The sequence below is a fragment of the Strix uralensis genome, chromosome 3, assembly GCF_047716275.1.
Source record: "Strix uralensis isolate ZFMK-TIS-50842 chromosome 3, bStrUra1, whole genome shotgun sequence".
Lineage (NCBI taxonomy): Eukaryota > Metazoa > Chordata > Aves > Strigiformes > Strigidae > Strix > Strix uralensis.
In genome coordinates, this window is record NC_133974.1 from 63618975 (window position 1) to 63646539 (window position 27565).

A 27565-nucleotide genomic window follows, 5' to 3' on the forward strand; every position below is an offset into this window, starting at 1 on the left:
GAGAAAACTCTTCTGCTTCATACACGTCTGCAATACATTTTGTCTACTTTGCTGTCAGGGAGGCCAAATGATGCCTTGCCTTTTAGGATAGCAGAATGAATCATACTTTCTGTCTTAGGAGTAACGTTTATGTGTCTCTGGGAATGTGATCCTTATTCTCTCTGTTACAGACACGAGCCAGATGCTTTCCTGTAGTTCAGTTATATGCAAGATACCTTAATTTCTCTTTTTCTTTCTTTACCTCTCTCCCTCTCTCCCTCCTCCTTCCTTTCTTTTTTCTTTCTCCCTTTCACTTTTTCTCTTTTTCTCTTGAGGTATGTGTATATACAATCCTTCCCAAACAAAAGGAGTTTGCTCCTTTTTTGTAAAAGAGTGGGGAAAGCTGTTGCATGAGTAGAAAATTCTATAGTTCATTCTAAAGCTATTCATTCTACAGTTTTGAGTGGGGATTGCTTCCACATTAGTGTCTCAAAATGTCTTTAAATGCCATTGCACTCTCAAGGGAATGCCTTATGTTTTGGGAACTACCTGAAAGAGATCTCGCTTGTAGGGATTCATAGACACCTACTACCTGGGAGGCTACTAGAAGTTGGATATAGTAAATCATTTGACTAATCTTGAGCTCATATCTGCTTAAGTCAGGGGAGAAGAAGGAGCACCTTTGGTTGGCTTTGCCACCAAGGTAAGACTGTGGCATCACCTCAGAAAAAGAGTGAAGGACTGCAGAAGAAAGCTATTGCAGAGGGAGTATAAGCAGAGGCAGGGTCTGTCAGCCAGATGAGCAGAGGTCTCAGCCCATCTGAAGTCATACTGGCTTCTTTCCTTAGAGTAAGGGCAAAGGAGTTTTAAGAAAAAGTCTGAAAAGCAGCTGACTTTGTGGATGTTTACAGCAAACTCTTCCCAACACAAGGAGTCACACAGATGTGGATGCTTACAAATGTAAAAATTCAACACAGATGGATTAGGGGGTGAGTTGAGCTCTCAGTGCTGACTCTGAGACAAGAGTGGGCTGCAAAATGAAACCTGCTAGCTTATGTTTGACGAGGCAGAGACGAGGCAAAGAGAGAGAGCTGTAACATGATCAAAACAGTGAGGTTGGGAAATGATCTTTGGAGCGGCATTCTCAATCACCGTGAGCAGGGAAAACTGTGTTTGTCAGGAAGAGAGGAAAGGCTGTGGCTTCCGTGGTCTACTGTGCTTCATCCAGACCAGGACAGAACAAACTTTTTAATCTATGCAGTACTTGCTTTACTAGACAGATTTATATATTGTATATGTGTTAGAGAAAGGTTCCCGAGCCAGTATTTGTTCTAAATCCTTCCCTTTTCATTTTGTTCTTACTGTGCTCACAAACGCCTATTAAAATCAGGATCTCATAGATCTAGTGGATACCCAAATATTACTGCCAGCCTGCTACAGCTACAGAGGATGTGAGGAAACAGTAGACTCCTGATTCGGTTGAGTTCCCATTAGCTTGTTCCTGTCGCAGCTCAGCACTAAGAACACGCTGGCAGGGAAAGGTGTTCCTGTGCCCGGTTCCTTCTGCTGCCTGTGCTCGGTGCTCCCCTCATGCTGTCTCCAAAGATTGGGGTGGTCTTTGGGTGAGCCAGGGTAGACTGCTGGCCTGCCTGAACCATTTGTAAGCAGCCATTCATTATGTGGTTGCATGGGCACAAGAGTTGAGCTAGGGAGAGATGATGGTAGCATGGATTTATCCCTTTTTCCAGCAGGCCAGTCTGTGTTGAGTGGCCTTTCTTCACCCTGATGTTTATCTACTTCTACTTTAAACAATTCTGATAGCTGTAAATAATAATGCTGAGATCCCAGGAGGGTTTTTGTGGTGAACCACAGTGGCATTCAAAGTGAGATGCACTCTGAAGTGACAGAAGAGGTTTGGAAATCTCACTGATGATGCTGGAAAAGCTCTTGATGGGATAGAAAATATAGCTTAGCCAAAACAAGTTATCTGCAGAATGGCATCCTGTCTTCCATATTTCATTTGGGTGCTCTGTTTACCTCTGTCATGTAGCCACTCCCACATCACTGATGCTAGGTCAACCCAACACTCTTCCATTCCTCAGCTGCTCTTCTAGCGTTCTCTTAACTGTTTGTTTGTTTGTTTGCTTGTTTTCTGAATCCTTTGTAACTTGTTGACATTTTTATGGTATTAAAATACTAAAACCTGAACAGTTTCCTAAGTTGAGCCTTACAGTAACTCTACATGAGATTTTGTGGCTCTGTGTTTTTGTAACCATGTGAATTATGGGTTCTTGCTTCTTAAAATTTTACACCACATTACACCACAAGCTATTATCTAATTTGATCTCTCCACCAGCACTGCGTATGCATCATTGCTTTTCAAGACTGCTTTCACTTGTTGTTAAATAACCATACCTACTGATACTCCTACTTTTGCACATGGGTTAGAAATCTTTACAGAAATGCATTACTTCTACAATATCTATGTGTCTGCTAGTAAATTAATATACCATTCAATCTAAGAAAGATATTCATGATCTTGTTGAAAGACAAACAGGTACAAAGACATGCCCAGAGACCAACACTGTGCCTGATCTATGTAATATTTTTATTAATGTTACAAAATAAGTTATACATAAGAAGAGCTAATAGTACTGAATAACCCTCTGTCTAATGTGAAAGAAATAGCATAAAAGACTTAGAAAAGTTATAAAGAACACTAGATGGTAATAATTTAATATACAAAACAGAAAAAATGGAGTTTGGTTTTACATAATCTGCATCTCAGATGTTTAATGACATAGATGGAGGTGAAAAAGTGTAATACCTAGGTAGAAAAATGAGATATATGTCTTTCAATCCTTGTAATAAGGGATTTATGGTACAGGAGAGGATATTGATTTAGGATGACCAGCACCTTGGCCAATGAGTGTTCACAGGGGAGTCAATTCATTCTTGCCTTAGAGAACAAGTGTAATAGTTCCCTTCTGTACCTGTCTGAACAGGACATAAGTTGTTGGAGGCTTCACTTGAGTCATCAGGTCAAGCTTCATTAGGTCTTCTTTTCAAGCCTGGAAGAGCCTGTCTGATCCCTGCTGCATGTGACTCATAACAAAAATAAGATAGTTGAACAAGTATGCAGGATAAAGGAATGAAAAGAATGCATTTATTCTGTGCCATTATGTGCATTTTCGAGAAGTAGTTGCTCAGTTATTATATTTTAGATGAGGAAAAGAAGTGTGTTTAAAATTTGATGTGTCTTAAGATAGAACTGCTAAACACACATGTTGTGGAGTGTCCCTGTTGTCTGGAGCTCACCGGCCCCTTATTACACTCATTTGTTCTGCATGGCAAGGGGCTGAGTTCCGCAGTTTGCTGTTGGCAGCTGAGAGCTATTATTGGGCTGCAACATCTGTTTCAACAAGAGTGGGTCCCTGGTCAGCAAAAGTAATTAAAAAAGAAGTTGAGAGTCAAATACCATGACCTATCTGGTGTGTCTATGTGTAAACATGGTAACTACTGGAATAATGAAAACTTTAAAATGTGTAGGACAATTTACAAAAATATGACAAGTGATGAAAAGTCTCAGAAATGTTCTTCATATCAGACACTTATAAACAGCACAGACAAAGATTAGAATTCCTGCAAATGCTTAAGCGAGTAGGGAACACACAAGCATTGGCAGTAAACTCACTGAGGACAGTCAGCTGTGCAGCCCTTCTCACGTGGGTGAGTATTTACAGAATCAGATCACAAGTTTCCTCGATACTCTGCCAGGGTTTTGTTAATTGGTAATAGTAGCTATGAGGGTGCTCGGGTGTACATTTAATGGCTCCAAACATTCACAGGATTCCTCCATTTCTCTCTTCTGTCAAGATTTCAGTCGTCAAGACAAAGTAACTGGTGCTGGTGAGTTCCAGTATGTTAAATACTTCTCTCTGACTCAGTGAGGAGGAGAGGAGTCATGTTTATATTGGGCTGATGAAATGAGATGACTTGTTTGAGGAAAAGGCAGCAGACAAAATATTCAGGACAGAAGGAATCGGAAGCTATCAGAGCAGGGACTACTTAGTTGTCAAAGTGATGACGGAGCTAACTCCAAAGCATCCTAATTTTGTTTTTTTCTAGGTTTGCTGATTAATTCCAAACTTTTTAAAACTAAACTGAGACTGAAAAGTGACCAAAACCTCCCTGCTGCATACACACAGACAAAAATGTAAGATCTTCTTTTTTTTTCTATTTAGAAATAAGATAGATTTTGTGTTAAAAGTTATGCTTAAAGGAAGCCCCTTCATAGTCCCTGCACGAGCTATATGGGAGGTGGGTCCAGATGTGTGAGTAGAGACAGGAGTGCAGTAGATGGTGCATTCTGAAGCTTCTGCTTTCCAACACAGCAAATAGGCAGGAGATGACAGAGCTTCCTTCCCCCTCCCATCTTCAAAATATGGACCATAAGCAAGTAACTGTGAGGTCCTTTTTCCAGCAAACAGAAAACACACAGAAGGAACTGTAACTCTCAAGCTGACAATTTCCCATCCATATAGCTCCTAATGCTGCACGATATATCGCCTCTCCAGGTATATGGTGCAGCTGCAGCCAAACCCATCATGACTATTAAATGAAGATATCAATGATTAATAGTGCCTCAGGGATTTCTCACAGTAAGTCTGTCTATTCACAGTTCTTTTTTTTTCAAATGTGTTTTGAACATTTCCAGCCAACAGGAAAATTGCTAATGGATTCTTGTGTCTGGTTTTAAAATACAAAAATTTGGTTTTATTTAGCTCTTTCCTAACCAAACCTACGCCTGTCTATGATTTCCCTATGGTCGAATAACAAAATTCCTTCCTTTTCAGGGGCAACAGAGAGATTGAAATGGTGTACTGAAGACTGTACACCTGTGTAGCCAGTTTTTTCTGCAATCCATTCTTTCTTTAGCAATGATGGGAAATCAATGTTTCCCCCGAGATTTTTATTGCCAGTCTGTTTATCTGCCAGAACCTCTTCAATATCCATCTTAGATGGCCGAGAATTATCTTTACAGGGTGTTGAGATGAATGGTTTGTCAGACCTTCCACCTGATGATTTTTACATCCTTTTCTAATCTCTCCATTGAATAGTAGGCTAGCAAAAAGTAAAATACATATAATATGCCATTTTGGACTGTCAAACTTGCTGCAAATCCTAATTCAGTTATGAGACCATGCCCTTTAAAGTGGTGGAAAAAATGCCATTAGTTTTAATGTCTTGTGTGTCCAAAATAATGACTAGATTATGTATTTGTCACATTCAGATTATTTGCCAAGAAGTATATCTTCCCCACGGGCTAACACCATCTTTGATGAGAAATAGCAATACTCCTGTTGATGATTTTCTCAACGTCACTAGCAAAATTTGGATTATCTACTGCTAATTCTGTTTGTTTAAACTACAAATCCTAATCTGTCCTTTCTAATTTAATTTGCCATCATTCCATGTAGTGGGTCAGGTGGCAAGGTGATTGGTCCACATTTCCACATCTTCTTGGGCTTTTCCAAATTTTGTCCATCAACTCATGCAATGTCTTCTTAATGTTTCTTGGTTATGCTTCAGATATTTTACTATTCTATGAGAAGTGAGTAACTACATTATTTTTCTTTTTACCATTCTGCCAGAAAATGCATCCATCAAAACCAGATACTAGGAGTTCGTATTTTTTAAAAGAATTGAAAGAACTCAGAAAAAAAAAAAAAAAAAAAAAGGGCAAAGGAATAAAGAAACCATCAGCATTTATTTTGCTAGAAAAATGTAATGAAATTGAAACCTTGCTTGTAATATCAGGAGCCTGTTTCACTGTTGTGCCTCAATTCTAAGGAAAGCCCAAAAAATCCAACATGTATCAAGCTGAACTTTTTCGTTTTAAACTTAGGACCTTCCCTCTCCTCTAGCAGATGTGGATCTCAGCCATCCCTAATGTAAAGGCTGCTACTGAATGAAAGAAGAGGTACTTTCAAGTCAGGTAACACTTTATGGTGACCATATGTTCCCCATTTCTGTTTCACACTGTGCTGTTTTCACTCCATGCCACTAAGCTTTTGGGACATGGTGTTGGTAATCGTGCTCTGCACAAAGACCACAGTGAGGATGCCAGTGCTGGTGGGGCAGGGTGCTGAGCGGCCAGAGGGTGTTTGGAGAGATAGTGGGGAGAGGAAGGCAGAGCTTCCCCAAGCAAGACGGGGGGGCTCCTTTGGCAGGGAAAGGTGCTGGCGCTTTGCCAACAGCAGGCAGCTTCACATCACACCTGGTACCTGGTGGGATAAAAGCACCCCTAGACATGACACTGATGTTTTCCTGATGTGCTATGCTGCGTGGTGCTGGGCTGTAGGCAGAGGAGGCTGCCCCAGCTCATGCAGCCCTCCCCCAGGACCTGCCTGATGGGCTGTCACGGGGTGAGGTTGTGGGAGCAGCTACCACCAGCCATGAGGACGGGACAGTCACTTCTGAAACAGCCCTGCACCTTCCTCTTTATTTCCATCATTGCTGCAGGGGCAGCAGGAAGCCTAGCTCCCCACATTTCTCCATCTTAAACATGCCTTTCTCCTCCTACTGTCTTTCCATTGGCAGAAGCCTGTCCCTGGACCCTCATCCAGAGAAGAGTGACATCCAATTTCTCCTACGCTGCTGAAAAACTTAGAGCCAGCTGTGACTATGTTGATCTACTTAGTTTTACTGGATGAAAACTGTATTTATAATAGCACTGATGCAGTGCAAAGCAAGACTTTCAGCTGTTGCAATCATCACAGTTCTGCCATCTTTGAAGGAAATCTATTCATGCCAGTCCAGAATCTGACCTTCTTCTAAAGAAATCAAGTAATGCTGAAATCACGAAGGTCCCTCTTGAACTACATTGTATTAACATAGTTACCTTTTCTTTCAAGAATAGCTTGCACCCCTTAGTCCAAATCAGAATCAAGTTCTAACTGCAAATATATTAGATTCTTTTTTTTTTCCTTGCAATTAGTTTTATAAAGAAATATAATTGTCTTTCCACTGTTTTATTCCCTTTGCTTGGGTTATGCTATTCAAAGTTCTGCGTAGCTGATGAGTTCAAATTCTTTCACGCACTGATTGCAAAGCTAATCAAATAGGTGAAATGGGACTGCTATTTGCTCTGACTTCTAGGAATATAAATAGCAACCATAGCTATAGTTCTTGAGCTAAACTATTCTCAGGATGCCTGCTTACATTCACCCAAGAGCCAGCGGGCATCTGGCTGCAAGACTTCATGGACTTGCTTCTAAAAATTAGAAACAAAGCAGAGAGGACAAGAACAACGCAGCCCTACAGGATCTCTCCTAAATTAGAGCTTTCACCATGGGAGACTGAGCAGCTCAGGGGAATTGGTAATGGGAAATTGGAGCCATGCACCTCGAGGCTGCCAATCTGTATCTGATCCAGGCTAGTACTGGCTGGAAGCCTTTAGCATCCAACAGCTCTTTTCTTGTCTTTGTGAAGCTGTTAGCAGCCTCAGCCTAATTCCTGGTGGAAATATATCCACAGCATAATGCTACCTTCACAGCTGGCATAAAGCTGCAGCCTCACTCACATTTGCAGCAGAGAGACAAGATGAGGACGAGGCAGAGACATAGCTCCTTTCTGCCCTTAGAAGGGTCCCCCAAGGTCAGGGAGGACGCATGTAGGTGAAGGGTTGTGGGGAAGACACCACTGCTGTTTAATTTCCACTCAGGAGAGGAGGACTTTGTCTCAGAGACACCCTGGGCTAGAAGGCTGCATGAGGTGGGGTGGCAAAGGATTGGTCAGAAAGCACTGGATGGGGCAGGGAAGAGTAAGAAGTTCAAAAAACGTCACCCTAGCAAGGAAGCCATCTGCATACAGTGCATGTCAACAGCAGTCATCTTATGTCCCTATACAGCATTTCTTATGTGAGGACTGAATGCAAGAGGTGTGTGTTTCTGACACATAACTGCCTAATTTCTGTGAAAATCAGTGGGAAGGCAGGACATGTGCACTTTGTGTACCTATGAAAATCCTATCATCCACCTGAAAAGTGCACACCCAGCTACTTGTGCCTGTGGTTTCTCAGGGTGAAGAATTGCTCCACCCTCATAATACACATTGCTCTTCCCCAGCCCTCCAAATAAATGGAAGAAAAAAAAGAAAAGCAGCACTATCACAATTAACAGCAGCTCCAAGGTCACCACAACATAGCCTTTGTTCTTTGGCTAAAAGTGCCAAAGAAGCAGAACAGCAAAAGGGAGATTGCATACAGCAGCAAGAGGAGAAATAACTCAATGCAGGAGAGCCAGATTTCCCAGAACAAACTGACACATTCAATTAAGCCCTCCTTCGCTACTTAAGGACGGGCTTTAACTGAACCTTGGGGCTGGCCATCCAAACACAGGTAATGTGAGCCACTTGATACCTACCTGAAAAAAAAAGTATGGGTTGGGTGTGCAGTACCTAAACTAATTACTCCAAAATGATTGCCTGGATTTAGGCCAAGCATTATCTCACTTGTCCTCAGCGTTACTGCAATGGCATGAGGGGAACAGAAAATGCAGTAACCTGAGAGGGAGATAAGAACAAGAGAGAGGGAGAATTGAGAACGCTCTTTAGCTGTGAAGGAGATGTTCTGTCTCTGCACTGCTCTTTTGTCCAACCTCAACAACAGTGAAGCAGCCTTTGTGTCTTGTCTCCTCCTTTTAAAATGAATTGGCAGCCAGAATCATTATCCACACATACGTAGTCTCAACAATGTGAATTAACCTGTTTTTTTTCTCCTTGCTCTCCATACAGCTAGACTCATTCTACTGAAGAATAAAATGTCAAGATATGAAAGTAATTTTTATAAAGGAACACACAAATCCCTGGTCATAATAAAAAGGTCATCTTCATTTTCTAAGCAGATCACTGGTTATATAGTGAATATAATTTTGACTCACGCTGAGTAAAACACAGAAATTCTGATCCAAAGGATTATGGGGCTTAATGAAAAGAGTTCCCTTTCCTTTAGTAGGTTTAAAGCAGAACTGCAGAGAATGGTTATTTTATTGCCAGTGAAGAAACTTAGTCATTTAGTTTCTGATATAGTAGATTAGTATACAGGACCTGCCTAGGTATTTAGGACAAAGAAATAAGGTAATAGTCAAAACTAGAGAAGAAAAAACATACAGCAGCATGACATCTTTCATCTTTCATATACTGTCATCTGAAGAAAATAATATTTTTCTTGTAGGAGTTGGCAGCTCATGTACTGTGCTTAAAATGTGCCTGGAAAGTGTGGGCTCAGGAACTACCACAGATATATTTATGGGGAAGGCAGGCACCTGAAACTTACCATGCTAAGGCCTGTGCTTCAGGTTGTTCAACTGATAGGGAACTTACTGTGTGAAACCCATGACAGACGTGAAGTAGGAGGTGAAAAAATATTGAAGAGCTATAGCTTTTCCTTCCATTTGCTGTTCTCAGTGACACTTCATATATGTGAATATAATAAATGAGTATTTTAATAGTAAATAAAACATCAGAAAAGAATAGGCAAGGCTGTGAAATCAATAAGCTTAGTCTTTACAAGAAAGGACAAGTAAGACTCTCATTAAGTGAATCTAATAATCCATCCCTAATTCATTTAGTCAATGCTTAGAAAGTCAGTAAATGCTCGTTTTCAGTTCTTGTTCCATAGGGATGTACTCATTCAACTCAGTGTAGATTTGTTTAAACTTGCAGATGAGTACAGATCTGGGGAGCAGTGCTTCATTGCTGCATTAGAACCTGCAAGCCACCTTTATCCAAAGAACAGATAAACCATGACCATTTATGTGTAGCTGCCTGGCCTTCTGCATTGTGCTGGGTGTGAGCTGGGCATGTCAGTTTTCACCTTTGTTGCCTGTCCAGGATGACAGGGTTCAGCTTTAACCAGGAAAGCACAGCTGAGGGTTAGATGACAGTTTCTGTCTTTGAACTTCAGTTTGGAACTACCTAGGAGCAGTAGCTGATGTTAATTCTAACATAGAAGACTATGTTGTTGCTTGATCAAATCCTTGCTTCCCCTCCTTTTTTTCCTTCTCCTTCTCCTTCTCCTTCTCCTTCTCCTTCTCCTTCTCCTTCTCCTTCTCCTTCTCCTTCTCCTTCTCCTTCTCCTTCTCCTTCTCCTTCTCCTTCTCCTTCTCATTTTTCTCTCTTCTCTTCTCTTCTCTTCTCTTCTCTTCTCTTCTCTTCTCTTCTCTTCTCTTCTCTTCTCTTCTCTTCTCTTCTCTTCTCTTCTCTTCTCTTCTCTTCTCTTCTCTTCTCTTCTCTCCTCTCCTCTCCTCTCCTCTCCTCTCCTCTCCTCTCCTCTCCTCTCCTCTCCTCTCCTCTCCTCTCCTCTCCTCTCCTCTCCTCTCCTCTCCTCTCCTCTCCTCTCCTCTCCTCTCCTCTCCTCTCCTCTCCTCTCCTCTCCTCTCCTCTCCTCTCCTCTCCTCTCCTCTCCTCTCCTCTCCTCTCCTCTCCTCTCCTCTCCTCTCCTCTCCTCTCCTCTCCTCTCCTCTCCTCTCCTCTCCTCTCCTCTCCTCTCCTCTCCTCTCCTCTCCTCTCCTCCCCTCCCCTCCCCTCCCCTCCCCTCCCCTCTCCCTCTCCCTCTCCCTCTCCCTCTCTTCTCTTTTTTTTCTCTCCTGTCTTCTTTGGTGGTCATCTGTATTTATAGACAAAGGGCCCCAATGTGCTGCATATGCCTGCTTCTTTCAAGGGAACCTGCAGCCAAAATTACCTGTGACCTTTCCCAGGAGCATGGGTAGAAACCTCTTCTTGAATGAGATAAAGAAATTAGAACTTCATTCTTCCATGGTTTACTCCTAGGAATGCATTTTGGCAAGATGCTAAGAATAAACCAGTTATTGAAAGGGGGATCTGGGAAGTTGACAAGCATGGCTAAGCCCAGCAGGGAAATTTGATGAGGAAATAAGATGCTTTGTAGATCAGTGTGTAGTGATTAGTCTTTTGAATGCTGGGATTATTATATAAGCAAAAAAGGAGGGGGGCACTTATTGTATCTGACAACTACCACTTATACAGGTATTCTTCGAACTAATGAGAAACATAATGGTGTATTTGTTTATAAATCTTGAGTGAGACTCCTGCATTTTCCACAGGCCAATTAAATGTGATGGAAAATTAAAGACAACTTTTCTTTCTCTTCTCTCTGAAATTAGAATCACTACAGAAAGAACAGGTAAAAATATCCAGCGAATATCCTACCCTATCACTGATATGCTGCCTTCAAACTTGGAGTCTATGTTCATCTTCAAACAAAAAGTGTATTATATATTTGAAATACAGACACCATATTTTGTACACTGTAAACGTGTGCAGAGAATAACCAAGGATCCAGAAATCATTGCACACTGGTATGACAGATATTACTTGCTATCGTTCTATACAAAGGCAGACAGGTTAGGAAAAGCAAGTAGTAGAAAAATCAATTAAATAAACTTCTGAAATCATCACAAAGAAATTAAAAATTCTAAAATGTCCTGTAAAAACAACAGAGAAACTGAGACTTAAGTAACAGTTCTGTTCATCTTTTCCTTTTTCATAAGCAACTAAATCTTGTTTTGAAAATGATGGTCTCCACACATTTTAAAAATTGAATGATCACCCATAAATATTATTTCTACCTCTGTATCTTCCTTTCCTGTCATCATATGCACATACAAACAAAAGTAACTTGTTAAACTTGGAACTTTGCACATTGATTCTACTAATAAGCATTATGACTCTATATGTGCATGTGTGAAAAGAGATAAAAAGTCAGCCAACACATTCAACTTCAGTTAAAACTTTGGAATATTTTACAGAAGTTCTTCTTCACACATGACACATAACACATTACATTATTCACACAGAAAATGCTTAGAGAAGCAGAGAGAGCCGTTTACAAACTTCTCTGATCAGCCTGTAGGTTTGATTCAAAACAACCTATTTGCAAAGTTATTTGATTTTCCTGGACATTATTATGCATTTTTGTCTAGTTTTCTGCACCATATCTAATAAGTTGGCTAAGACCACCTGGAGCTAGCTGGAAATCAGAGTGTTTCCAGTCCTGTCTGTAGTGCCCTTTCCCTTACGGACAGACTAATTTGTGTGCAAGCAATATTTATCATGAGCCTATGACTCCCTCTCTCAATGGGACATTACCTTAGGAAGTGTTATTCTAAGTAGCAATTCCCCAGTTCAAGTGAAAACACTTACGGAGTCAGCTTATTGAAGGAAAAGCTGAACTATATTTGTGGATGTTTACACATAACATATGCACATACTTCTACATGCTATGGGATATAACACCACCTGGACTGAGGCCAGATCTCACTGTTTATATGCACAGAATCCATGGTCTCATTTTGTTCAACTTTTTCTGAACTTCAGGGATAATCTAAGTGTAAAAGAGTCCCTGCCTGAGTTATAGCTTTATTGAATTAGTTGCAGGAGCAAGTACTTAGTTATGATAACATTTTATAGGTGCAACTTCCAACCAGAAAAGAAAGGGGACATTTTTCCAAAAATTCACTGTTGCATTCCTATATTAAGCACACTATGTGATTCTAGTAAACCCTGTTTTGAAGAGTGTCTTCAGTGCTAGCTGCTGCTATTGACCCTGCTATTGCTCCTTAAACTGCAGTTGGATGACTACTACTAAGGAAGTCCTTAAGTTTTGGAGTCTCACATGAACTTTTATCGTAGGGATAGTTTAGTTCTGGTAACAGTGCTTTATATATTTTTACTTTGCACAATAACAAATGACTCTATGTAAGTTTCAAGAGCATGGAGAACCTGTTGCCCACCTATGTGGAATCTGCATGGATGCCCTGCTGTTCCATTTCTTCTGCGATTTCCCTTCACCTTTAGTCTACTGTAAGATTATCAGAAACAGTCTTGTAAAAATTTTCACATGTACTATGTTTTTCTCAAACAAATACCCTTACCTTGTTAGAGGATTGTTGGGAATTTTTAGAGCACTTGCCACAACTTATTTATGCACTGGGTGATTTTAGGTAAAGAAAAATCCCATTGCAATGGTATTCTAAAGATTACTGTGATCTTGAACACCTGATCTGTTGTCCCTATCTGCACATAAATTTTTTGATCCTTTTGGTTCTAGCTGAGGAATCAGTATCTATAGAGGACTTGAGATGATGTCCACAATTTATAGCCAGTATTTTGGTTTTGTGATTCCTGGTGCAGAGTGTAAAGTGTGTCTTTGAATTGGTTTTTATCATCATTTTAAAGCTGCTGTTTTTCTTGTCTTACAGTTACTGCTGGAAAACCTGGAGGTTGACTAGATCCAAGACTTTTCATAAACATCTTTGATATGAATCTTTTATGACTCTTCTCCACTTGTCTGTTATACTGAATAGTGAATGCAAAGACAGTGTCTTCAGATAGTGACTCACAGGAATGCAACATGCAATCCACACAAAGGAAATTTAATACCCTAGCAGCTAATTAAAAAAGCATTACCTTCCACCAGTGCTGACCTCCAGCCATGCAGAGGATAAAGATGGGTGTCTGTCAATCAGGTTTACCTAACAAACCCTGGCACAATATTATGATGAATGGACAGATCTAAAAAAGGGTGGTATTGCTCAGAACTCTAAGGTACTCTTAATACCATGTCTAAAGAAGCAGAAGGCCTCATCAGTAATCTGAAACCTCAGCCTGCATGCTAGGGATATACCAGTGCTAAATTTGCCGAGTACTGCAGATACTAGACATGCAATATGTGGAAGGACCATTATAGACCTCCATAGGGATTTTGATATACCCAGCACCAAGTTGTTCAAGCCACAGCAGTACCTACAGACATCCTAAAGTCTGCATGCTCTCATTTCACAGTCTTTCATCATACCAACAGCAGAATAAACACTGAATTTTAAGTGGTTTTGTGTTCCAAATAAGTTTTATTGTATGTTTAGGAACTTCACAACTGCTGATGCTGGCTCACTCTCCGTTTCTGCTTTATCATTAATTAAGACAAATTCACCTGCCATGTTCTCTGTAGAAATAGCATTCAACCACACAGTTCTTGCAATGCATTTAATTCCTCTATCCCCCTGCCCATGTATTTTTTCATCTAGATTTGTATCATGCAGCCTGTTGCCCTAGAGTTCTGTGACAACCCAGCCACAGAGTGCTTTGATACAGTGAGAAATGGCTTTTAAATATGTACTTTTTGTTTTCCTTGAACTAGTTCAGAGGTGAGGGGGTAAGCTCCTAGTCATTTATATCAGTTCCATAGTACTTACCTGAATAGCTGTATAAGAGTCTGGGTTAAAATGTGATTTAACTGTGCTTTAGTGAAAATATGAGGATCAATTACCTGAATTCTGTTACCATGAGACCTCTTTTCTCTGCACAAGTGCATTCACTCTACATACAGGATAGCATAAAGGGATCCTACTGTAAGTGAGAGCAGGGCAGTCAGGAATTTTGTGATGGCTCATCACCTTGTTTCTGGATTTTCTATCCTGAGTTCCCTTTTATGTTGCTCAGTTCAGACTGGAAGAAGAAAACCCCACAAATTGGAACACTTGTCTTTATGCTATTATTAGGACACCAAAATACTATCTTTATTATGACACCGAAATACTTGATTCACACAGGTCTAGGAGTGTGTGTTGAGGCAAGGACTACAGTAGGGAGGGAGAGAGGAGCTGTGGAGCAGGATCTCTGCCCCTGCCTCAGTCCTTGGTCAGCCATGGACAGCATCTATTGAACTTCTCCTGGAGAAGTCTGCTCTTTGTCCTTCTTTCCTCTTTCCTCCTACTGAGCAGGGAGCCCATGTTCATACTCAAGGGGAAGCCTCTGTAATTATTTTGTATGTCCTAGCTTATTGGATGGATACCTGAAGCATAAAATGAACACCTGTAGCTGTTGCTCATGAAGTGAAATGCAGAGTATTGAGATAGAGAGAGTAAGAGGCTCAATGGGAAACTGATCATATCGTGTGAGGGAGAGGAATGCAATAGGCTCCATATTAGTATTTCAATGAAAATTATATCTTTCCAGCATATCCCTGCATTTTAAAGAATCAATGTATAGATCTTTGGAAAGCATTTTATTCCCTTTAATTAAGGTAATTTTAGCTGTGTTAAAAGGCAATACTTGGTTCAACAAGGCTAAGTGCCGGGTCCTGCACTTGGGTCACAACAGTGCCATGCAACTCTACAGGCTTGGGAAAGAGTGGCTGGAAAGCTGCCAGGAGGAAAAGGACCTGGGGGTGTTGGTTTTCAGCCAGCTGAATATGAGCCAGCAGTGTGACCAGGTGGCCAAGAAGGCCAATAGCATCCTGGCTTGTATCAGAAATAGTGTGGCCATCAGGACTTAAGGAAGTGATTGTCCCCCTCTACTTGGCACTAGTGAGGCTACACCTTGAATACTGTGTTCAGTTTTGTGCCCTTTATTACAAGAAAGACATTGAGGTGCTGGAGTGTGTCCAAAGAAGGGCAAGAAAGCTGGTGAAGGGTTTAAAGAACAAGTCTTATGAGGAGCAACTGAGGGAACTGGGATTGTTTAGACTGGAGAAAAAGAGACTCAGGGGAGACCTTATTGCTCTCTGCAACTACCTGAAAGGAGATTGTAGCAAGGTGGGTGTTGGTCTCTTCTCCCAAGTAACAAGCGATAGGACAAGAGGAAATGACCTCGAGATGTGCCAGGGGAGGTTTAGATTGGATATTAGGAAAAATGTCTTCATTAAAAGGGTTGTCAAGCATTGGAACAGGCTGTCCAGGAAAGTGGTTGAGTCACCATCCCTGGAAGTATTTAAAAGATGTGTAGATGTGCTGCTTAGGGGCATGGTTTAGTGGTGGACTTGGCAGTGTTAGATTTGTAGTTGGACTCAATGTTCTTAAAGGTATTTTCCAACCTAAATGATTCTATGATTCTATGATTCTGTCACTATTGATCTGCAAGGTCAGGATCAAATAATATTAGATTGGTGCTTAGAGTATGGTGAATGGAGAAGCATGGCATGATGAACTAAGAATAAGGATGAGGAAAAATGTAATTGCCACAAATGTAAAGCCTGACAAAAGCTGACTTGCTGTGAGACTTGGTTCATCACCTGAAGGGGGAAGGGATGACATGCGAGGGTAACGTACTGCTCCTGTTGAGGTTCTTGGCCTCCAGGACATGTAAGAAGCAACCACCTCTGGAAGCTGATGGTCAGCAGCAGCTCAAGCGGTAGGGTGCTGAGCCAGGGGTAATCAGAAACCACAGAAGATGGGGTGGGTGGCATCTGAAACCTGAAAGCAGGCAGATAGGCCACTGTTTCTCTCTCCAGTCGTACAACTTTCTGTTGCTTAAACTGAATTGTTCCAGAGAAATTTTCTATGTAAGAGCTGACATCAGGATAAGTGTTCCTGGGAAGTGGCAGTAAAAAAAAAATCAGTTTTTCTTCAGCTATTCTTTGGGCAAAATATACACTCATATATATTTTCATGGCTTTCTCTTTGACCAATATATTGTCCCATACTTTGGAACAAGACTTTGAAACATGGTAGAGATAAGGTTCTTTGTCTCAGCAGTGTGCTGCTTTTTGACGTCCTCACAAAACTCTCCCTAAGTGATGCCAACTTACAGACCTTTGACTTGCTGCACTTTGCACATGTTCAGCTGTGAACTCCTGAATTTTCCCAGTTACATTTCCAGAATATTCCAGTTCCTTCACGCATGCTCCAGGACTCTCTGCAATTGCAGCTGTGGGTTCCTGTCTAAGGATACAGTTTCATGATCAGCATAATTTGATCTAACTGTGGGCTGCTACCCAAAAGGGATGGCCCCATTTTCTCTAGGATCCCCAGCTGCATTTTCTGAACTCCCCCTTTGCATCAGGTCTAGCAACTGTACAATTATGGAACAGCTCATGGAATAACAAAAGAATCTTCCTATTTTTTTTCTTACCCTTGTCTTTCAAGGTCAGTAAAAGTTCCAAGTACATGGACCAAGGGCAATATGCCTGACCCTTGTTTCCTCTCATTGACTGCTCTCCATGGAGCTCTCAGTGGGTAAAGCAGTGCTCTCCTTGGGTATGCACTGCATGGGAGGAAGTAGCAAGGGCATGGGCCAAAGCTGTGGAGCAGGCAGTTGTATAATATACATTTATGAAATAATACATGCAAAAACTTGTGCTAAGTAAATGAGAGCAGTAAACAATGTCCAGGGTATTGGATCTGCAGATGCTTGTCTAGTATATAAGCCACCTGGGTACACAGTATCATACCTGTCTGTATGCAAGCATCTTGGTGGCCAGCAGTAAAGAGAAGGAATTCAAAATAACTATTATTAATTCAGCAGCATGTACTAGAACACCAGGTACTTTACAGATATCTCAAACAAACAAGCCTTCCATGAAGAGCTTGCATATTCAGTGTAACAAGCATGGGCACTAGTCTGCTGTCCTATGCAGGGTAAGAGGAACACAGCTCATGGTGCTGAAGGACCCACTCTTTCTTTGGGTAGTATTCTTGGGGTTAGCTAGGTTATTTGCCTTATGTTCATCATCTAGGCAAACCAAATAAAATAGGATGCCTTTTATCTGAAACTGAAGCAAGGTGCATAAGTGGTCTTATGTATGCTCGAGACACATCATGCTTGGAGCAGTGTGGGGCCTGGTGGATGTCAGTAGTGTCTTTTCCAGTGGGAAAGGAGAGATAACCTAAAGCTTTGATTTAACATGCTTTTGTGTTAAAATAAAAGAGTAACTAATAACTCTTCCATAATACTCTTGCATTTTTACACATAAATTCATCTGTTCATCACAAGCTTTTATAACAAATGACTCCCAGGGGATGACCTTGATTTCTAGCAAAATGACTGGGAGAAGCAGCTTTTAATTGTTTTCTGCATATATAAAAACACAGTCATGAGGAAATAATGCACACACACACACACACACACACACAAAACCCTAAGGCACTACAAGAAATACAGCTTTCAATATATTACCTAATCCAATTCAGAGGAACTTTCTGAGTACAAAGGCTGGTCTGGTGTGATATGATTCAAGCATATGGATATAAAGAAATGCTAAAAGAAATGGAATTAGGTAGCTTATTTATATTCTCCTCTACCCAGTGCACAACATCGTTATCATTTTATCAGGATCCCCTGACACTCCTGATGAAGTGTGAGCAGATTGACTCACCAAAGCCACAGCCCAAATGAGCCTTTACTCTCTGATTTTCATGGACAGCTTGTGAAACTTTCCAGTTGATGCCAGGATGTCCTCTGGGAATACTACAAGGAGTTCAGGAAACCTTTTCTTTCTTTCTTTCTTTCTTTCTTTCTTTCTTTCTTTCTTTCTTTCTTTCTTTCTTTCTTTCTTTCTTTCTTTCTTTCTTTCTTTCTTTCTTCCTTTCTTTCTTTCTTCCTTTCTTCCTTTCTTCCTTTCTTCCTTTCTTCCTTTCTTCCTTTCTTCCTTTCTTCCTTCCTTCCTTCCTTCCTTCCTTCCTTCCTTCCTTCCTTCCTTCCTTCCTTCCTTCCTTCCTTCCTTCCTTCCTTCCTTCCTTTCTTTCTTCCTTCCTTCCTTCCTTCCTTCCTTCCTTCCTTCCTTCCTTCCTTCCTTCCTTCCTTCCTTCCTTCCTTCCTTCCTTCCTTTCTTTCTTCCTTCCTTCCTTTCTTTCTTTCTTTCTTTCTTTCTTTCTTTCTTTCTTTCTTTCTTTCTTTCTTTCTTTCTTTCTTTCTTTCTTTCTTTCTTTCTTTCTTTCTTTCTTTCTTTCTTTCTTTCTTTCTTTCTTCCTTCCTTCCTTCTTTCTTTCTTTCTTTCTTCTTTCTTTCTTTCTCTCTTTCTCTCTCTTTCTCTCTTTCTCTCTCTTTCTCTCTTTCTCTCTTTCTCTCTTTCTCTCCCATGCTGTCTTATTTTATAGCAGGACTAAATCTCACTATGAGAAATATGAAATATGATAAAAGCAAGGGTTAAAACCCCCAAAAAACTTTCAGAGTTTCTCCAAATCTGATCTGTCATTAACAGCAGTGAATTTGGGATCATTCAGACTCCATGCTCAGTTTTGGGAAGGGGGAGATGAGACACTTCAAAGAGTTAAATCGTTTGTCACAACACAGTTTGTGTCAAATCCACATTCTGTTATAAATGAGACCTACTTCAGTGCTGTTTGATGACACAACAAGGTATCTGTCAATCTTATCAGATGATTGTATCATTTGTAAAAAATCTTAATATCTGCTAATGAGGAGTCATTTATTTCATTTCAACAGTACTAAGGAAAAGAAAAATAAGTTTTGAAAAGGTGGTACATACCATTTTAGCTTTACCTTCAGGCTGTGAGTTCAGTGTCTCACTGTCACTCCTTTGCGGTTCACCAAAAACTCACTCCAACTGAAAACAACTGCAAAAATATACCACCAGCATCAAATATTGTCAGAGCTAAAAGGAATACCCACACTGTAGGCTTGGCTAGGTTCACCAAAAAATTACACAGCATCTGGCACATGAATCAAACCTGTTTGGTCTTTAAACAAGTACACCTGTATATGTTAATGCAGCTGTTATCTCCATAGTATGGTTAAAGCATAAGTTCAGTACGTACAAAGACCTCCAACCATAGCCTCAAAGCTACAACCAGGTTAGCTCTAGTCCACACTACTGTACAGAGCCATGTTTAAACAATTACAAAAACAAAAATATATTGCAACCAGGTTATCCAATATTGTTGGCTTCTCTGTTGCTCTTCTTTTTCAATGCAGATGAGTTCCAAAGGATAAATGTAGTTGATGAAGACTGAGTCAAGGTGGGTATATAACAGTAGGGAGAAAAGCCATTCTCTAAGGAAATGTAAACAGATCTTTAACTTGAAGGCATTCTCTTTTTTTTTTTTTTTTTTTTTCCTGAAGTACCAGGGTGACTTAATTTGCCAGTTGTTCATTTCCATCAGTAATTCATGAGTAAAAGCAAAGAAAACACTTTTCATGAATGCTTCTCTGCCCAAATAATAAGTCATTATTTTAACTCAGAAGGCTTTCAGGAAGGAGAGGGGAAAATAAATCCCTAGTCTGTAAAATGCTGCACAACATTCAAATATTGAACGTTGCTTCTCACATCCAAGATGTTTTGAGATTGTGATGAAAGATTAGTAAGTGATATCTAGTCTGCTGAGGTCTGAACCCTTGTTTCTGGATTTCTTCTACAATTATAGATAATATTTGTAGCTAGGAGATGTAGGCAGTTTTTCTTCCTCTTCTGCTTCTGGTGCAAGTGATTTTTTTAAAGGGAAACCTAAACTAATGAATCTTCACCACCACTCCTTCTTTCCAAACAAAATTTTTCTTTTTAGGTCTTTGTCAAAAAAGCAAGTGACAAAATAGTTTTCAATACTTTATGTTTTTTGGGGTTTTTTTGTTTTTTTTTTTTTTTTTTTAAAAAGTCGCATAACTCCAGCAACTAACAGAAACTGAAGACCAGATAAATCATTTATTAAACCAACCACAGGACCTATTGAGGAATGCTATTATCTGTCCTTTGGAGAGTTACAGCCTTGTCCCTTTTATTTCAACATTTTAAACAGCTGAACTGTGAATCATTTCTGTGTCCCATTACCTAAGCCTACTCTTCATGATCTGCCTTGCCCTGGCTGCTCTCAGAGACCAGGAGGACATCTGCCCCTCTCTGGGATGAGGGTCAGGAACTGGGGAGGAGGAGAGGAGTCATGGTCCTGCAGCCTGGTACTGGCTCTCTGCCACCCACCTGAGACCAGAGCCTATGATGTGACTCCCACCACCCCAACTGACCTGCCTCAGCAGCCTCTGTGCCTCCTCCCATGGGAGTTGTAATTTGAGCTGGAGCTAATCCTCCCCCACTGTTTTAATCAGTCAGGTCACTGCAGGGTTTGGGGCACATAAACCGCTCCAGAGCTGCAGCAGGTTTCCAGTCCCATCTGTAGCATTTTGTCTTGCAATTCAGGGTGGTTCTCAGCCCAGAGAATGCCATGGAGTTCATTTACCAGGACAGAGCTGCTGGGAAGCCCAAGCCTTTCATGCTCCCAGTCCCATGGTGACAGTAAATCAGAGCATTCAGTATTTCCTTCTGCAGAAGAGCAGGTCCCCACTGCTCATTCACAAAAATGCTACGAGTCCTACTAGTATGAGCAAAGCCACCTTCCTCTGTCATCTGGCATTCCAGGCTGGTGGCAGTTTGGTCTCATACTCGCGAGGAAGGCTGTAAGAGAAGTTCATCTGCTGCACCTGTTAGAAAAAAGTCCTGAAGGCAAGCAAAGATGTTGGAACGATCCCTCATGTCACAGGCAGTGGCACTTCAGGAATGATTTCATATGCCAGCCAGACTCCAGCTTCCCTGATTCCTCAGAGTCTTGTCATGGCTCATACACACCATGTGGCACTGAACATGAAAAACTGGAGACCGCTGATCAACCTACTGTAGAGAGCAGATTTAGGGCATTGCACATTAACTTGTTTTTAATTTGGTAGGCTTCTTGGCTTGCTTATCTGCTTGTTTATCTGGGGCTTGTTTCATTTCCTCTCTCATCCTTCTCCACACTTTCATTATGTTTTTGGGCAACCTGACAGATTTTGGGACATACTGAAAATACTAATTAATGTATGGTTAGACCACAACCTTGATTCTATGGGGGGAAAGTACAGCACACAGCTTTCCTACATAAAGAAAAAAGGGGAGTAAATGGCTTCAGGGCTTCCTGAAGCTACACAGGCTGGATATCTATAATCATGTGCAGTAGCTCATTTCCCACTCTGCTGTTGTGAATGCCTGCCTCTGCCTACCCTAAAGGAAGGAGAAGCAGACTGCCAGGGTTGCTGGTGATTCATACACTGATTTAAGTAGCTTGTGTAGACAAGGAAGGGAGCTCTGGGGACCCTGATTCCATCCCAGGCATTATCAATAAATTGTCTTTTCCATAGTTAGTTTCAGTAAAGAACTGGCCTACATCTTAACTTGGATGCATACATTTTCTGGAGTGAAATCCAGCTCTCCATCTTTCGCTTTAACACCTTTTTATGAACTGTGCTAGAGTGATAGATCTAACTTATATGTATTGGCATAAAGCACGTCATATCATCTTGAGGTAAATCCTTCCCTTCATGTCCCTTGCCCAGAGCGGTTGCCGTGTTCTGCACAGATCCTTATGGCTCACTTTCAGGGGGAAGGGCTGCACGTTTATAACCACTTACCACTTACTACTTCAGTGCCTGGAAGTTAAACTACCTGGAAAACACACAAGTAAGACTTGGGGTTAGGAAACTGAAAGCTTCTCATAATGGGTTGTGTTACATTACTGAGTGCTTAAAAAAATTCAGCACTAGGGGCAGTTTGATCACAAGCCACTTTTCCCTGAGCCCCCAGGAAGCTATGGTAAGATGGTGTCCACCCTAAGAGACTAATAAGAAGATGAACTAGCTCAGTCATCAGGTAGACATGCCAAATGTGATGAAATTCAGCCAGTTTCAAGTTCTACAGGTAACTCAGACTAAGGACAGACGGGGGGTGTAAGTCCAAGGCAATGGCAGTGTAGCAGGAGACTCCTGTGGAAACCAGAAGCTTGAGGATATAACAAGTGGATCAACTGGTAGCTGCCCCACGTGGTGGAGTAAGAGGAAGCAAAGCATGTGAACAGCAGAGGCACTAAACAGGAAAGCATCTAACATGAAGCAAATCCCAACCAAAGTAATCTCTCCAAAGAGCAGGAGAGATTGGCCTGAAGAGCAGTATGTGTGACGATCCTGAGGTTAACAGGCCATGCCAGAACATCAGTAAGAAAGTATCCTTGTAAAGAACTATGGCCTAATAACCTCTTATTGCCTCACAAGTCAGCATATGATGGCTCAGAACACAAAACAACAAAGAAAACTGATAACACCAAAGATGTAGGAACTTGCATGAGATGTCAAAGGAGGAGTATGAACTACCTACCAGAAGGAACAGTCTGAAGGGGGTAGGAAAAAGTCAGTCTGAACATGCACTGCCAAAGTGCCAGCAGCACACACATGCTATCTCTGCAAATAATTCTCCTAATAAGAAGAGAGTTTATTTTTAGAAACTAGGAGCCTTCTTATTTTGTTATCTGGAATTTAGTTACTGAAGGGGGATCATATAGTGTATATACAAAGCCTGCTTTGACACACCCTTGTTACTTGACTGGCTACATGTGTGTTTTCTGTCACAAAAAGTTAACATTTTATTATTAGAGCATATACCCTCCAGGCATCATTTGTATCATCCACTCACATGACAGTCACAAAGGAAGGATGTGCAGAAGGGTTTGACACAAATACATTCATTTCTAAGCATGTTGGCTGCTTGCTGATTTGTGAATAATGCAGATGTTTTGCTTAGTGGGCTGAGCTGAACAAGAAAATAACTGGGTTTCCTAGTGGACATGGAATTTCTTGGCTTTGAATTCTGATGTTGCATGTCTTCTGTAGCACAGAATTTTGTAATTTAGACAACAGTATTTCTGGGTCTATTTCTATTTCTACCAAGATAAATGTAGGTATAGTTTTAGAAAAATGCAAATGATATCTATGCTAACAATCACTGTAAGGACAGAGTATCACCATACTACTCACAAAGCATTAACGTACTATCACATCTAGTACTCAGACCTTCTGCAAAACTGAAGTTTTAATCATATGGAACTGCTACACACTGGAGACTTTGGGTTCATAATTAGCTGTTTTTTAGAAACTCTTGTATTTTATTCCCTTATCATTTCTTTGCTGCCTTATCTCTTAGTGAATAACTGCAAACATTAAATGAGAAACAAGTTGGCCCATAAACAACAAAGTAAATGTTAGAGTAATTAGGAGAGGATGCAGTCCTAGTATGACGGGAAGAGACTGTGTGACCATGAATCATCACATGTTGTCAAAGTACCCACAGTACTAGCCCATGCTGTTGGCAGAGGGGAAAAAATGCTAAATAGTCAATCAATGTTTGTCATCGGTGCCTTCCTTTGTGGCAGATTACCATGTTGCATCAGAAAGCTGGAGAGTGTGATGCATGGAAGAAAAGTAGTGCATACTAACCATCTTTGTCTGTTGTAAAGCCATGTGCACCCATCTACTGGACAGAAAGAGACGTTGTAAACCTGACACCCACTTCTGCCTGCCAAACTACCTCTTCCTTGAGTTACTCCATTCTCAATGGCAGGTGGCATACTTAACAAGTCTTCATGAAAGAGAAGGTAGTGAGGGGTTCTGCATTTTGCCCCTGTCCCATGAAGGCATAAAAAGATGCTGAACAGACTCTGGCCAGGAACTGGTTAAAACTCAACCCCAAAACAAGCACCACTCTCCTGCTACTATCTGGGAGGGTGGACTAGGACTAATCACTCTAGAAATGCCAATAAATTGGAGTTGCCTTAGTTTTGTCTTCTGGAGCTGATGACCAAGAGCATTGCTAGTAAAGCTCTGGTTTTAGTCACTCATATGTCACAAGTGCTATAGTGTAATTCATTATTCAGACTGCGTTGGGCTCAGCAATACAGAGCTTACCTCCCAGCCCCTCAGCACTGCTGTCCTTAGCACATGTCCATGGGGATTAACAAACACGGTCTGAGGAGTGGCCACAGGATATAGGAGTGTGGAGCACAGAAAATCCTCCCCTAACCCTCTCAGTACAGACCCTCTGGTTTCCTGAAGGAATTAATTCCCCTGTGTGCTTCTGTTCACATTTTAAAAGAGACAGAAACACGCAAATGCCCTCTTTGAGAAGGTACCATAACAGACTGAGGGTGGGAATCCAGGACTGAGTCCTGAGGTCCCTGACAAAGAAATCTATGTTACCTTTTGACTCATTTTCCCCCTTGCCAGGCTTGTCTTTCCCCTGGTTTTGAAGGATTAGGTCAATGATTGCAAAGTACTTTATAGGACGCTATAAATGTTAATCATTCAGGATAACTGAAGAGGCTGAGTGGAGCTAATCATAGTGGGTGCCCTATTCAACAGGTAGTAATTTTGGTATTTTAGAGAGAACCCTAAAAATCACACTATAAATTGCATAGCTATTGACATAGTCATCAGCACTGGATAAAGATTCTTTGCCCACACACCTTCCAGACTGTGAAGATTATCTGTTTAATGAACAAAGTGCTAATGGCATGTATGGATACTGGATGGTGGATTTTCATTCCCTCAGAGTCCTATCCTGGGCCACACTTGTCAGTTTCTGTTAGAGAGGAAAAGAACACAACAGTACTTTTATTCCTTCTTACCCTTTTCATCTAAAATTCACTCAAAATTTCTCCCTCACATTTTTACTTCTGTTCTAAAGTGGGCTTGAATGGGCCACAGAATCCTGTTGTGTAAGAAAAACAGAATCCCCTGAGGTGGTGAAGTGAGAGGTGTGGAAGACAAAGAGGTATCTGGATCAAGCCTTCCTCACAGTTCTGCTCTTCTTCACAGGCTTTCTTGAGAGGCGTCTTTTAATGTCCTGCCCCCAGGTAGCTTTTCAGCACATCAGCTCTCCTGTGCTGGGAGTGCTTCCTAACATCTGTTTCAGATTTGTTGCTCCTTTGTTTCCATTTATGTCCCTTCTCAACCATTATTGTTTTTAGACCAAAAATATTAAATTGTATAGAAAATGTCCAGATAGGCTAAGACTGGTGTATGCATGAGGTAAATTTTATTTTAATTGTTGTTTTCTATCATATTAAGGAGGTTCAGCTGCTTTGTTGACAGGAAAGAGATTTTTATCTGTCTTCATTTAACAAAGCACAGCCTGTAGAGAGGCTCCGTCTTTTATAGACCAGCTATCACAGCCAGAAAAACACGACAAGGTTTTTTGCTCAGAGTCCTCATCACATCACACTTCTACCATCAACTCAGCACTACTACAGCAAAATGAACTGATTTAGAAATGAAGCAATTTCTTATTGTAGTGGGTCTCTTGATTACTGCAGTCCTCACAGGATGACAGTGCAGTGGCAACTGAACCTTAAGGAGGTCTTGGTACGCATCTTTGGGTCTGGTTTTTAGATTATACCCGGGCTCCCATTAGTGCACGTCTGATCAATGAATGCTGAATGAAAACACTGGAATTTTTTTTTTTTGGCTTTTCATGATTACCAAACAACACAACTATTTTTCAAGGTGCTAAAAAATTAAGATGGGAGTAGAAGTGCTTAGTTGTTACAGTTTATGGAAGCAATTCTCTCAGTGCAAAATGGGAGCTTAATGGGAGCTTAGTATGATAAACTATTAAAACCTAAAGATTTAGATACTGTACCTAAGAGATAAACGTTGTACAGAATAACCTATATAATGCAAAGCAAGACAACAAAATAAATGCACATGTACAATTAACAGATCTCTTCCATTTCTGTTCATGTTCCCCCTTTATTGCTGATGATAATTTCTATTCTCTTTTCCCGTTCTCTACCCTTCATGCATCTGTTTCTAACTCGGTCACCTATACCTGCCAAGAGATAGGTAGCAGAAGTTAAAACAGGAATGGGTCTCTTGCTCTTTCCCAGTCCAAAACATATAACGTACCCTAAGACGGTGCAGGAAAGTTTAGTACGTGGTTTATGCTTTGGGGAGCAGAGGTCATCTGTCAACCAAGAGGAGTAAGTACCTTGCTGTTTGCAAGATCGTACTGTTTTTTTCCAGTGTAGCATATCTAATATTTAAGCTTTGCCCTGATTCCATACATTGCTCCAAGCCACATCCCGTTCAATGGAGTTAGGAGAGCCTCTTTGTAACTTGTCTGTGGGGTGTTTTTATGTTCCACACTGGTAGGACATCAATAGCTCTGTACCACAGACATGGTTTTGGCTGGGCTGTGGAGTTCAGAGGCAGCCTCCAAAGCAACTTGTTACATTCTTTGGCAGTCAAACTACAGAAGCATATGGCACTGAGTTACTTACTGGATAATATTAAAAATGGTATAAGGCTCTGCATTTTAACTGAGCAACTATATTGCTGCTCATTAAACACTTCAGAAATGTCCATCTTCATAAATATAAACTACAAAATTACATATGTCAAAGAAAGGCATTATTACAGTTCCTTAAAATGAAATCTTCCAGGTTTTAAAATGCTTAGTAATACTCACCCGCTGACATCCTTCTTGTGACCTTAAAACAATTTTTTGTTGTTTCCTTTAAATAATTTAGTGAGTGATTGCTCAGTGATGATGTTTAAATAAAAACACAATGTGATAGTTAATCTGCAAGACAGATGCTATTAATATTGGATGGATGTAGTTTCAGAAGTATTCTGCCTGAATCTGAAGTACTAAGCTGGATATAAATAGTGGTGGATTTCCCTTATGTGGAAAATGTAATAGCCCCATTAAGCATGTCTTCACTACAGAGTCAGGCAGTGTATTGGCCCCCAGCTTTGAGTACCAGCCTCAACTGAGACGAGGTGCGAGGAGCCCTGCTGCCAAGCTATGCTAAGCTAATGGATCCTCATTAGCTCAATGCTCCCCTAGATATTTCTGATGGCCTTTTCAGGGCATCTCCCCTAATCCTTCCTCACTGCACTAAGTGGAGTTGTTCCAAACCTAACTCTTTGGGGGAACGGTGTCTTTGGGCACAAGGAGGGAAGCGGGAGGTGAGGGGTG

General features: G+C 40.9%; 1 long non-coding RNA gene across 2 annotated transcripts; it reads left to right on the top strand.

Annotated features, from left to right (window-relative positions):
• Window positions 1–3756: 3756 nt before the first annotated feature.
• On the top strand, window positions 3757–13892 carry LOC141940868 (uncharacterized). Of its 2 annotated transcripts, none has more exons than XR_012628149.1 (6): window positions 3757–3888; window positions 4108–4195; window positions 4557–4640; window positions 5888–5977; window positions 6583–8863; window positions 11106–13892. It is a non-coding gene; the product is annotated as an uncharacterized LOC141940868 (long non-coding RNA). The 2 variants fall into 2 exon arrangements; XR_012628150.1 differs by having other exon boundaries at window positions 13263–13892.
• Window positions 13893–27565: the final 13673 nt, after the last annotated feature.